Here is an 11679-nt window from a genome sequence, read left to right as displayed (position 1 = left end):
TAAAGATATTAATTTAAAAAAGAAAATAAATAAATAACTTAAAAAAAAAAACAGCCTCAAGATGCCATCAAGAAAACATGGTCTATAGACGGAGATAGTGCAGCCAGTAGGGTGTTGGCCTGGACACAATCTAACCCAAAGAAAACACAAATCTAAAACAGAATGAATTCTCTGACTTCTGCCTAAAATGTCTTTTTCGTGACAGGTATAGAATAAGAGGTCCCAAGCTAGGAGGGCCCCTGCTTGCCTTGCATGCAACAGACCTGGGTTTGATCTCCAGACTCTCATATGGTTTCCTGAGTACCTCTCCCAGGAGTGATTCCTGAGTGCACAGCCAGGATTAACCCCTGAACACTGCCTGGGGTGGCCCAAAAACGAAGAAAAAGAAAAAACAAGTTAAGGAACTGTAGCAGATAGAATGGAATAAATGGAACAGATAAACAAGAGGCATGATCTTGTATGGCCCTAGAATGGATCCTGAGGAGGGTAGTGGCAGGGAATTACTATCCAGGACAGTATTGAGACAATTAGAAATATTTGATTTGGGCCCGGAGAGATAGCACAGCGGCAGTTTGCCTTGCAAGCAGCTGATCCAGGACCAAAGGTGGTTGGTTCGAATCCCGGTGTCCCATGTGGTCCCCCGTGCCTGCCGGGAGCTATTTCTGAGCAGACAGCCAGAAGTAACCCCTGAGCACCGCTGGGTGTGACCCAAAAACAAAAACAAAAACAAAACAAAACAAAAAAAGAAATATTTGATTTGAGCCGGAGAGATAGCATGGAGGTAAAGCATTTGCCTTGAACTGTGGTTCAAATCCTGGCATCCCATATGGTCCCCCGAGCCTCCGGGGGCAATTTCTGAGCTTAGAGCCAGGAGAAGCCCCTGAGCACTGCCGGGGGTGACCCAAAAACCAAAAAATAAAAATAAAAAAAATAATAAAGAAATATTTGATTATGTTAAATTATAGTATTGTGTCAATGATTTTGTTTTGTTTGGGGGTCTGACGGCCTACTGTGGTTAGGATTATTCCTGCCTCTATACTCAGGGGTCAGTTTTATCAATACAAGGCAAGTGTCTTACCCACTGTACTATCATTCAGCACCCACAATGTCTCAATATTTAACTTACTATTTTGATGGAGTACTGTGTTATGTAAGAGAACTCCCTTCACAACTGAAGAGATAGTACAACTGGTAGGGCACTGCATTGTAAGCAGTTGACCCAGATTCAATTCCCAGTATTCCATATGGCTCCTTGCACACTGCCAGGGATATTCCTGATTGCAGAGCCAGGAGTAACCCCTAAGACAGTGGTCCTCAAACTATGGCCCGAAAGCCACATATTGTATTTGTATCTGTGTTGTTTCTTCATTGCAAAATAAGATATATGCAGTGTGCGTAAGAATTCGTTCATAAGTTTTGTTTTTACTATAGTCAGACCCTCCAATGGTCTGAGGGACAGTGAACTAGCCCCCTGTTTAAAAAGTTTGAGGACCACTGCCCCTGAGACAACCACCAAAAATAAAAGAGAGAGAGAAAGAGAAAGATGAGTTGCGTTCATGCTGAAGTCTTAGGAGCCGAATGTCTGTAACTCACTCAGATGGGTCCCAAGATGTGTACGTGATGTACAATGAAAAAATATTAAACAGAGAATCTGGATGAAGAGTAGATGAGAGTTCTTCAAATTCTTTCATCACTTCTGCAGGTGGGCCTTATATGTGCATGTGTGCTACTGGGCGCCAAACCCAAGGCCTCCCACATAAAGGGCTCAGCCCGTAAGTCACATTCCAACCACAGTTGACCTCATTCCGCCGCCACAAAGCAAATGCACTTTAGAGCCTTGCTCAGACAACCGTGAGATCCTCTTTCCAGCCTCCTCCTCTTCTTCCTCCTCCTCCATCTCCCCTGTCAGATGCCACCTCCTCCAAGCAGTGTTCCTGTGCTCCAGCCAGAATGAGTCACCCTCCTCTGCACATGCCGTGCCCACCCCCAGCGAGCCGTGGGGCCTGGGGCTGTTGGTTCGCAGCTCTGAGGATGCTTCCAGGGTGCAGGATTCTTAGCAGCTTCTTTCCGGGCTTGGTGTGCAGGAATTGTGTTTCTGGCAGCACCCCTCAGGGTCTGGCTGGTCCATTGTGGGGGCTCCATGATTTCCTGATTTATCTGGGAGAGGGTCTCCAGATGTTGGCTAAAAATGGATCATTGAGCAGGGGAGAGCTCAGCGTTATTCTGACACCCATTAGACAGGAAAAATCAGACGGACTGAGCCTTCCAGACATTCTCCCAACCTCCTCTTCCAGTTTCATTAGCCAAGTTTCCAGTTTTACTTTCCTAGGGCTCTTGGCTTTTTTTGTTGTTGTTGGGGGGGGGGGGGGGTGGCAGGGGATATACCCAGTAGTGCTCAGGGGTTATTCCTGGTTCTGCACTCAGGCATCACTCCTGATGGGCTCAGAGAACCATATAGGATGCCAGGGATCAAATCCAGTAGGCCACATGCAAGGCAAGAGCCCTCTCCCAATGGTTCATAGGGTTTTCAGAACCAAAAGGACTTTTTTTTTTTATTCTTTTTGGGTTTTGGGCCACACCTGGTGGCACTGAGGGGTTACTCCTGGTTCTGCACTCAGAAATCGCTCCTGGCAAACTCCATATGGGATGCCGGGATGGAACCCAGGTCTACCCTAGATCAGCAGCATGCAAGGCAAACACCCTAACATAGTGCTATCACTCCAGGCCCACTTTTTTATTCTTTTTTCTTCTCAGGCCAAATCCCATGGTGCACAGAGGTTATTCCTGGCTCTCTGCTTACTAACGACTCCTGGCAGTGCTCAGGAAGCCCAGATGTCATGCCTGGACTTTGACTTTGGGTCTGGACCAGTGGTCCTCAAACTATGGCCCTCGGGCCACATATTGTATTTGTTTTTTTTTTTTTCGGGCCACACCCGTTTGATGCTCAGGGATTACTCCTGGCTAAGCGCTCAGAAATTGCCCCTGGCATGGGGGGGAGGGGGGCGACCATATGGGACGCCGGGGGATCGAACCGCAGTCGTGATCTTTCCTTGGCTAGAGCTTGCAAGGCAGATACCTTACCTCAAGCGCCACCTCGACGGCCCCCACATATTGTATTTGTATCTGTTTTGTTTCTTCATTGCAAAATAAGATATATGCAGTGTGCATAAGAATTCATTCATAAGTTTTGTTTTTACTATAGTCAGACCCTCCAATGGTCTGAGGGATAGTGAACTGGCCCCCTGTTTAAAAAGTTTGAGGACCCCTGGACTCTGGACAATATAAGGAAAGTGCCTTACCCCTGCACTACCTCTTGGGCTACCAGGAGGACATTTTTTTTTTTTTGGTTTTTGGTTTTTGGGCCACACCCAGCGGTGCTCAGGGGCTACTCCTGGCTGTCTGCTCAGAAATAGCTCCTGGCAGGCACGGGGGACCATATGGGACACCGGGATTCGAACCAACCACCTTTGGTCCTGGATCGGCTGCTTGCAAGGCAAACACTGCTGTGCTATCTCTCCGGGCCCCAGGAGGACAGCCTTAGCTGCTTCAACAGCTTCCAAGGGGAAATAAAGTAGTAAGACTTAAGGGGACCCGAAGGGCTTATAGAGAATAAAAGTAAGTGTTTTGTTTATTTGTTTGTTTGCTTGCTTTTGGGCCACACCCAACAGCCTTCAGCTATTGCTTCTTGCAGGCTCGGGGACCATATGTGATGAGATCAACGTGGGTCAGCCATATGCAAAGCAAATGCCCTCCACAAGGCCCCTCAAGGAGGTGTTTTTTGTTTGTTTTGTTTTTGTTTTGTTTTGCCCAATGTTATTCACATACAAAGCAAAAAAATCACAGGCCCATCCTTACAGCACATTCAAAACAATCCAGATTGTTCGCTTCTGGGCTGAAGAGATAGCACAGTGGTAAGGCATTTGACTTCCATGCAGCCGATCCAGGACAGATGGTGGTTCGAATTCCAGCATCACATTTGGTCCCCTGAGCCTGCCAGGGGCGATTTCTGAGCACAGAGCCAGGAGTAACCCCTGAGTGCCACCAGGTGTGACCCAAAAGCTAAAAAAAAAAAAAAAAAGTGTTCATTTCTTTTGAGTCTAGATTGTGTCTCAAACTCCTTTCAAATAGGATGTTGGAGGCTGGAGAGATATTACAACAAGTGAGGCATTTGCCTTGCATTGACCAGGTTCAATCTTGGCCCCACATATGGTTCCCCAATCCCCACCAGAAATGATCCCTGGACACAGAGCCAGGAGTAATCCCTAAACACAACTGATTGTGCCTCCCCCACCCTCCAGAAAAAAAAATCCCAAAATAGATGATTGGGGTCAGAGAAAAACAGAACGAGTTCAAGGAATTAAGTAAATGCTTCTCATGCAGAAGGCCCAGGTTTAATCCCCAGCACCACATGTTCCACTGAGCACTTCCAGGAACAAGCCCCAAGCACAGAGCAAGGGGTAACTCAGAGCACCTTAAGATGTGGCCCTAAACCAAAGTTAATATGCAAATGGACAAATCAAAATAAAATAAGGTCAAGCCTGAGAGATAGCACAGGGGTAAGGCGCTTGCCTTGCACACAGCCGATACAGGACAGAGATGGTGGTTCGAATCCCAGTATTCCATATGAGCCTGAGCCTGCCAGCAGCGATTTCTGAGCACAGATCCAGGAGTAACCACTGAGCGCTGCTGGGTGTGACCAAAATAAATAAATAAATAAATAAATAAATAAATAAATAAATAAATAAATAAATAAAATGAGGTCATGAGGGGCTCAGGATATGATTCAGTGATAGAGCGCATGCATGTTCAAGGCCCTGAATTCTATCCAGGATCCCTATAAAATCCTAAAAAGGAGGGCCGGGCGGTGGCGCCGGAGGTAAGGTGCCTGCCTTGCCTGCGCTAGCCTAGGACGGACCGCGGTTCGATCCCCCGGCGTCCCATATGGTCCCCCAAGAAGCCAGGAGCAACTTCTGAGCGCATAGCCAGGAGTAACCCCTGAGCGTCAAATGGGTGTGGCCAAAAAACCAAAAAAAAAAAAAATCCTAAAAAGGAGCCAGAGCAATAGCACAGCAGGAAAGGCATTTGCCTTGCATATGGCCGACCCAGGTTCAATCCTGGCATCCCATATGATCTCCTGAGTCCACCAGGAGTGATTCCTGAGCACAGAGTCAGAAAGTAACCCTTGAGCATACAAAGAAAAATGTCATAAGAGGGAGCCGGGGATGGTTCAAAACAAAAACAAAATACACAATAAATCATAAGAGGACCTGGAGCATTTAGTGTATTTAGCTCGCACGAGACTGACCCAGGTTCAATCCCTGGCACCCATCTGGTCCTCTGAGCCTGTCAGGCATAATTCTTGAGTACAGAGCCAGGAGAAGTAACTTCTGAATATATGACCCAAAAACAAACAAACAAAATATCCTAAATGATCAGAATACAGAGGTTTTATAGTGTCAGTATACACGATGGCCAGGTTAGATCTCAGAGTTATGGAGCATGCACTGTCAGATGCAGCCCTGTGGGCTTCCAAGCACTGCTGGGGTGAGCAAGGTGTCCCCAACCAGCAAGACCTTGAGTCCTTGTATTGAACCACTGGCTCTGTTGGTAAACAATCACCGGGAGGGCCTGGGGCTTCCTAGGTACCTCTTGAGAACCAGAGTGGTGGCGCAAGCGATAGGGCATCTGCCTTGCATGTGCTCACCTAGGATGGACCAGGTTCAATCCCCCGGCGTTCCAGATGGCTCCCCAAGCCAGGAGTGATTTCTGAGTGCATAGCCAGGAGTAACCCCTGAATGTCACCAGGTATGGCCCCAAAACAAACAAACAAAAAAAGATGATTGAATTTAAAAAATCCTCCCAGTTGCCTGGGGACAACTCAAAGGGTTGGAGAGTTTTGGTGCATGCAGGAGTTTTTCAGACTTCAGGTATAGGGCCCCCAAAATTGGGGGATGAAGTAAATTTATCCAAAGCTACACAAGATGATTCAAAGAGTGTAAATTCATTGATATTTCCAAGGAAGCATTTTTTCCCCTTGGTCATACCTGGCAATGATCAGGGATTACTCCTGGCTCTATGCTCAGAAATCACCCCTGACAGGCACAGGGGACCATATGGGATGCCGGGATTCGAAACACGGTCCTTCTGCGTCTAAGGTTAGGGTTAGGGTTAGCCTTACTGCCGTGCTATCTCTCCGGCCCCCAATGAAGCATTTTTATGGGGAAACATACCCAAAACTATTCAGGAGCAACTCTTTATTTTGGGGGCTACACCCACCATTGTTTAGGAATTACACCTGGCTCTGTGCCCAAGAATTATTGCTGGTGGGAATGGGGGATGAGATGAGATGCTGGGGTTTGAACCCCTGTCGGCTGCATGCAAGGCAAGCACTGTACTATTGCTCTGATTTAGGAGCTACTCCTGAGTCTATGCTGAGGGGTCACTCCTGGACCTCCTACATTCCCAAGAATTGAACCCAAAACCCAGGCTTCTTTTGCACTACAGTTTGTTGAACTATTTCTCCGTTCTCCAAATAACATTTGTCACCTTTTCTCACTTTTTCCAGACCCCCTCCCTCCGATCTTTCCCTTCATTCCAGTGAATTATCTCCTAAGAGCCAGACTGCTTGAATTATACCTTTATTTTATTTTGTTTTTGGGCCACATCCGTTGATGCTCAGAAGTTACTCCTGGCTATGCGCTCAGAAATCGCTCCTGGCTTGGGGAGACCCTATGGGACACAAGGGGATCAAACTGTGGTCTGTCCTAGACTAGCAGACACCTTACCTCTAGGGCCACCGCTCCGGCTCCATACTTTTATTTTATTTTGTTAATTTTGTTTGTTTGTTTGTTTTTGGGTCACACCCAGCAGTGCTCAGGGGTTGCTCCTGGCTCTTCGCTCAGGAATCACTCCTGGTGGGCGTGGAGGACCATGTGGGAGGCGGAGTATCGAATTTAGGTTGGTTGCATACAAGGCCAACATCCTACTCACTGTGCTGTCACTCTGGTCCCTTATTTATTTGTTTTGTGGTGGTTCTCAGGGCTTACTCCTGTGCCAGGGGTCACTCCAGGCAATGATCAGGGAAACCATATCTAGTGCCAGGTTAGAACCACATGGTTTGGCCACATGTAATATAACCCCAGTACTATTTCTTCAGCCCCAATTTCTTCTTTAAAAAAAAAAAAAAAAAAAAAAAAAAAACCTTTGACAAGAAAAGCAGCTAACTTTGCCTCTGATTCCTTGGGTTCCTTTTAACTGCATGTTTGAAATTCCATTGTGGTGCCTGAAAGCAAACTTAATTGCCGATTGCAAACGGAATAAATAACCATGTTTATGCTCGTCTCCAGAAGAGGTACCCAAGGCTGTACACTTACCATTTCTCAAATCCAAAACAAATGCCTGGAGTATGTGAAACACGTGAGGAATGCAGAGGGAAATCCCCAGCCCTACAATGCAGGGCAAGGTGGGCCCAGCCTCTCCTCACTGTACCCTCGGGGTCAGGGGGGACCACATCTCCCTGTTTCAGACCATTCAAACCTCATGCCTCCCTCCTTTCAGCTTTGGGTTCCCATCAGGCCATCCTTTGGTTTGGAAACATGATGGACAACCATAATTAAAATAAATAATTCATTAGTTCCCCACAAGTTATGTGACATCTGACATGTCACAGACACTGTTCCAGCTTCCAAGATTTCAGCAATGAGCAAGGTAGAGGAAGGGGGGCCCAGGGAAATGGGCCAGAGGGCCAGAGGGCTCTGCACACCAGAGCCCCCCCTCCCCACCCCGGGTTCCATCCCTGACGCTGCTGGAGTCACACCGTGTGCATAAAGCCCTTCTCAAAGCCCCTAATGGTTTTTGAGATAGAACTTTGAATTTTGGTCGAATATTATTCAATAATTAAAAAAAAAAAAACCTGAGTAGATTCTGTTTGTTTTTTCAGGTTTACTGTTTTTGTTTAGGCCCACACCCAGTGGTGCTCAGAGTTTATTCAGGCTTGGGGGATCATATGGGGTGCCAGGGATCGAACTCAGGTTGGCCCCATGCAAGGCAGTGTCCTCACCGCTGTACTATTACTCTGACCCCCCCCCAAACCCAGTGGATCCCAAATGGTTCCCCCAAAGCACCAAGTCAGGGAGAGAGAGAGAGAGAGAGAGAGAGAGAGAGAGAGAGAGAGAGAGAGAGAGAGAGAGGAGTGAGAGAGAGAGTAAAGAGAGAGAGGAGTGAGAGAGAGTAAAGAGAGAAGAGAGGAGAAAGACAGAGAGACAGAGAAAGAGAGAGACAGAGACAGAGAGAGAGACCTGGCTGGAGCTCATGTCACCTGGGTTCATTTCCTATCATCACATGGTCCCCTGAGTACCACCAGGAGCAATTTCAAGAGCAACCCCTAATCACTACCAAGTGGGGCCTCCACCACAAACGTGCCCACTCTGTCTGTCCCGCCAAGGTGTCTCCATAAACAAGTGCACATCGATACACGTCCATACACACCACAGGAAGAGCAAGGCTCCCAGGCATGTGGGGACCCACTGAGGGAAAAAAAGAGTGCCTGCCCTTCATGCTTGGATGAGATGACATTGTACGTGCAAGCGTTGGGGTTCAGAACCAGCCAGGGACACCCCCCCAACTGAGGCAGGGCCAGAGATATTTCCAGAGGGGCAGTTGGCTTGATCTCCTAAGGCACCTCAAAAACCCTTTCTGGGCCCATTCCATAAAGCCCAGGCCTGCCCAATAACAATCTCTGGTACTGGTTCCGACCTGGCCTGGCATGTCCAGAGTCCTAGGCTCAGCCTGGCACCAAAGGGCCTTCTTGGTCTTCCCAGGCTTGAGCCCCAGTGATCCTAGAGGCACACGGGACGCCCCCAAAACAAACCAACCAACAAAATAAATCACCCACAGCAGGAGGGAAAGGGGTCCCATTTAGCACAGGGTGCTAGCTACTAGCATTTCTGGTTTGGGGTCTTGGGGGAGTTTTTGGGTGTGTGTGTAGGTTAATCCTCAATAAATGCCCCAGAAGGTGGGGAGTCAGGGAGGGGGCGGCTCCCGACCCCCCCCCCCCAGAATCCTCGCAGCAGCATCCCCAAATCCCCCAGGCCGGCCGGTTGACAGCGGCCTTGGGGGGCTGCGGGAAGGTGCAGCCGGGGTGCCCCTTGCTCCAGGCGGCTGGGGCAGGGGGGGATCCCCGCCCCTAGGTGCGCCGCCCACCCGGGCCGGGAGCGGGGCGCGGAGATCGGGGAGCGGGGAGCAGCTCTAGGACCGAGCTGGGCGGCGGCGGCGGCGGCGGCGGCGGTGGCGGCGGATCGAGCTGCCGGGCTCGGTTCGGTTCGGTTCGGGCCGGGCCGGGCCATGGACGTCCAGCGCTCGGGGGGCGCGGGGGGCGCGAGGCGGCCGCCCGTAATCAAATAACACTTATTCTTATTATTATTAATCATAATAATAACGTAATCATACCTTTAGTCATCGCATACCACTTATCGGGCCTCGGGAGCGCAGCCCGGCCAAGGTGAGTGCGGGGGGTCCGGGGTGCGCATTGGGGGGCGCACGGAGGATTTGGGGGCGCCCTCTCCAAAGTGCGTGAGCCACCGGGGACCCCCGTCCTCCCGATCCCCCTTGGCCCGTGCCTCCTTTGCGCCGGGCTGGGGTCCGGGGGGTCCCCGAAGTTCCAAAGTTATGGCTCGACCGAGGGGCACCTGCCCGGCCCCCTGGGGCTCCCCCTTTTCCGTGGGGCTGGGGTCTCCCCGCGGGGCGCCGGCAATGTGGAGAGGGGCGCGCCGATGCTTTGCAAGTCCAGGCGTAAAGGTCCCCCCGGGTCCGGCCAGGGGGCACCCCGTTTCTTTTGTGTGCGCGCTTGCCCGCCTGCCTGCAAGGTGGAGGGGCGGCGGCGAGGGCCGGAGAGTTGGGGCCGTCCAACGGGCCACCCCGGTCGGCTGCGGCGGTCACGCGAGCCCGGGGATCCGGGGCCTGTGGGCCGCCCAGGTGGGGGTGCGGGCGGTTGGAAAGGGGGGCGCGGTCTGGGCACGGGGGTGTTTTCGGTCTTGCACGGAGTCCCAGCGCTCCCAGGTCTGCGAAGGACAGGGTCCGTCCGGTGACCCGGCCTGGAGCGCGCTCTCCTTGGTTTGGGGGACACCCCCCCCCAAGAAAGCAAATCAGTCCTCAGAGCTGCAGACCCCAAGATCTGGTTCTCCCCCGACTCGGGGACCCCTGTGTGTGCTAGCCCTTTGGCCCCATCCTTGGTTCTCTTTCCTCCAAAAAGCTGCAGGGTGTTGGCCAGCTGCTGGGTCTTGGGGTCTTTCCCTAAGACAAAGCCGCTCCCCTCTCCACAGGGGATAAATGCACTGAAAGACTGATGGACCTAGCAGTCTCCAGGGCCAGCTCTGCCTTCAGTGGGGGGAAAGGTTGGCCATCAGGGCAGGGGCCACTGGGACCCCCAGGCTTGGGATGGGGCCTTGGGGCACAAGGTTTGATGGTCCGGTGGGGAATCGACTTGCTGGGTTTACTCCCCAACCCCTTGAACACTCTGGACCCCAACTTCTTCCCATTTTTGCCCTCAGCACCTGCAATTCGGCCAGTCTTAGGAAAATAGCAGAATGCAGAGCTGTGGGTTTTCACACAAATGAGATAATTATAGGACGTTTTGCCAAGTGCTGGGCTCAAAATTCTAATGGAAGCTTACGGTTCTGGTTCTGCTCCCCAAGACTCCCAGCCCCTCCCCCTGGCCACTCTCTCCACCATGGTTTCATTCCCAGGCTCCCCTTCCCATAGCTGGGCCCAAGACGGTGCAAGTTTGAAGCCTGGCATGCATACCCCAAAGTCTGGAGGAGAGACCCAGGCCCCCCTACCCCGGTCTCTGGGCTCCCTGGGAAGACGTGAATTCCAGGTTTTCCTTGGGGTCTGCTTCGACTGGATACTGGGGAACCTAGAAGCTTTGGGGATGAGCTCTTGCGTCTTTGGGCAGGAAAGTGAGGCAGCAGCATCTTGGAGACTCTGAAAATAATAATTCCTTAAATAGCCCGTTTTTGCTATAACAAAAGGGCTCTCAGGCGCTGCTACTCCTGGCTTCCCTGGCAACCAAGACAGACAGGTTTCCCAGAGGCAGGGCTGAGGCCTGGAGAACTGGGATCTCCCCAGAGAGCCACAGGACAGAGTCAAAGTTTCTTCTCCGGGGGCTGGAGAGATAGTCCAGCCAGCGGGGAGGGCAGTTGTCTTTCACACAGCCAACCAGGCTTGATCCCCAGCATCCCATAGGGTCCACTAAGCACCACCAGGTGTGGCCCCAAAACAAAACAAAACAGAAAAGTACCTACTCCTTTTTTGTTGTTGTTTTTGGGTCACACACGGCTGTGCTCAGGGATTACTCCTGGCTCTGCACTCAGAAGTCACTCCTGGCAGGCTCAGGGAACCATATGAGATACCAGGATTCAAACCCAGATCTGTCCTTGGCCACGTGCAAGGCAAACACCTTACCACTGTGCTATCGCTCTGGCTACTCTCCACTTTTTTTTTTTTTTAAGTTTTATTTGTTTGGGGTTTGTTGAATGGGCCACACCTAGCAATGAATGCTTGGAGCTTCCTCCTGGGTGTGTGCTCGGGGATCACTGTTGTAGTGCTCAGGGACTGTGTGCAGGTCCGTGGGTCAAACTAGGTTCAGACACGTCAAGTCAAGACAAGCATCTTACCCACTAT

At 50.8% G+C, this 11679-nt stretch overlaps 1 protein-coding gene across 1 annotated transcript in view; it reads left to right on the top strand.

Annotated features, from left to right (window-relative positions):
- The first annotated feature begins 9289 nt into the window (after positions 1–9289).
- ZC3H7B (zinc finger CCCH-type containing 7B) overlaps positions 9290–11679 on the top strand; it is a 29049-nt gene continuing 26659 nt past the window's right edge. The window contains exon 1 of the mRNA XM_049771546.1: positions 9290–9499. The gene's annotated coding sequence lies outside the window, so the exon portion shown is untranslated. The remainder of the gene's footprint in view (positions 9500–11679) is intronic.

This window comes from Suncus etruscus, chromosome 4 (genome assembly GCF_024139225.1).
Source record: "Suncus etruscus isolate mSunEtr1 chromosome 4, mSunEtr1.pri.cur, whole genome shotgun sequence".
Taxonomy (NCBI): Eukaryota; Metazoa; Chordata; class Mammalia; order Eulipotyphla; family Soricidae; genus Suncus; species Suncus etruscus.
Note: the sequence above shows the minus strand (reverse complement) of the source record. Positions and strands in the feature narration are given on the sequence as shown.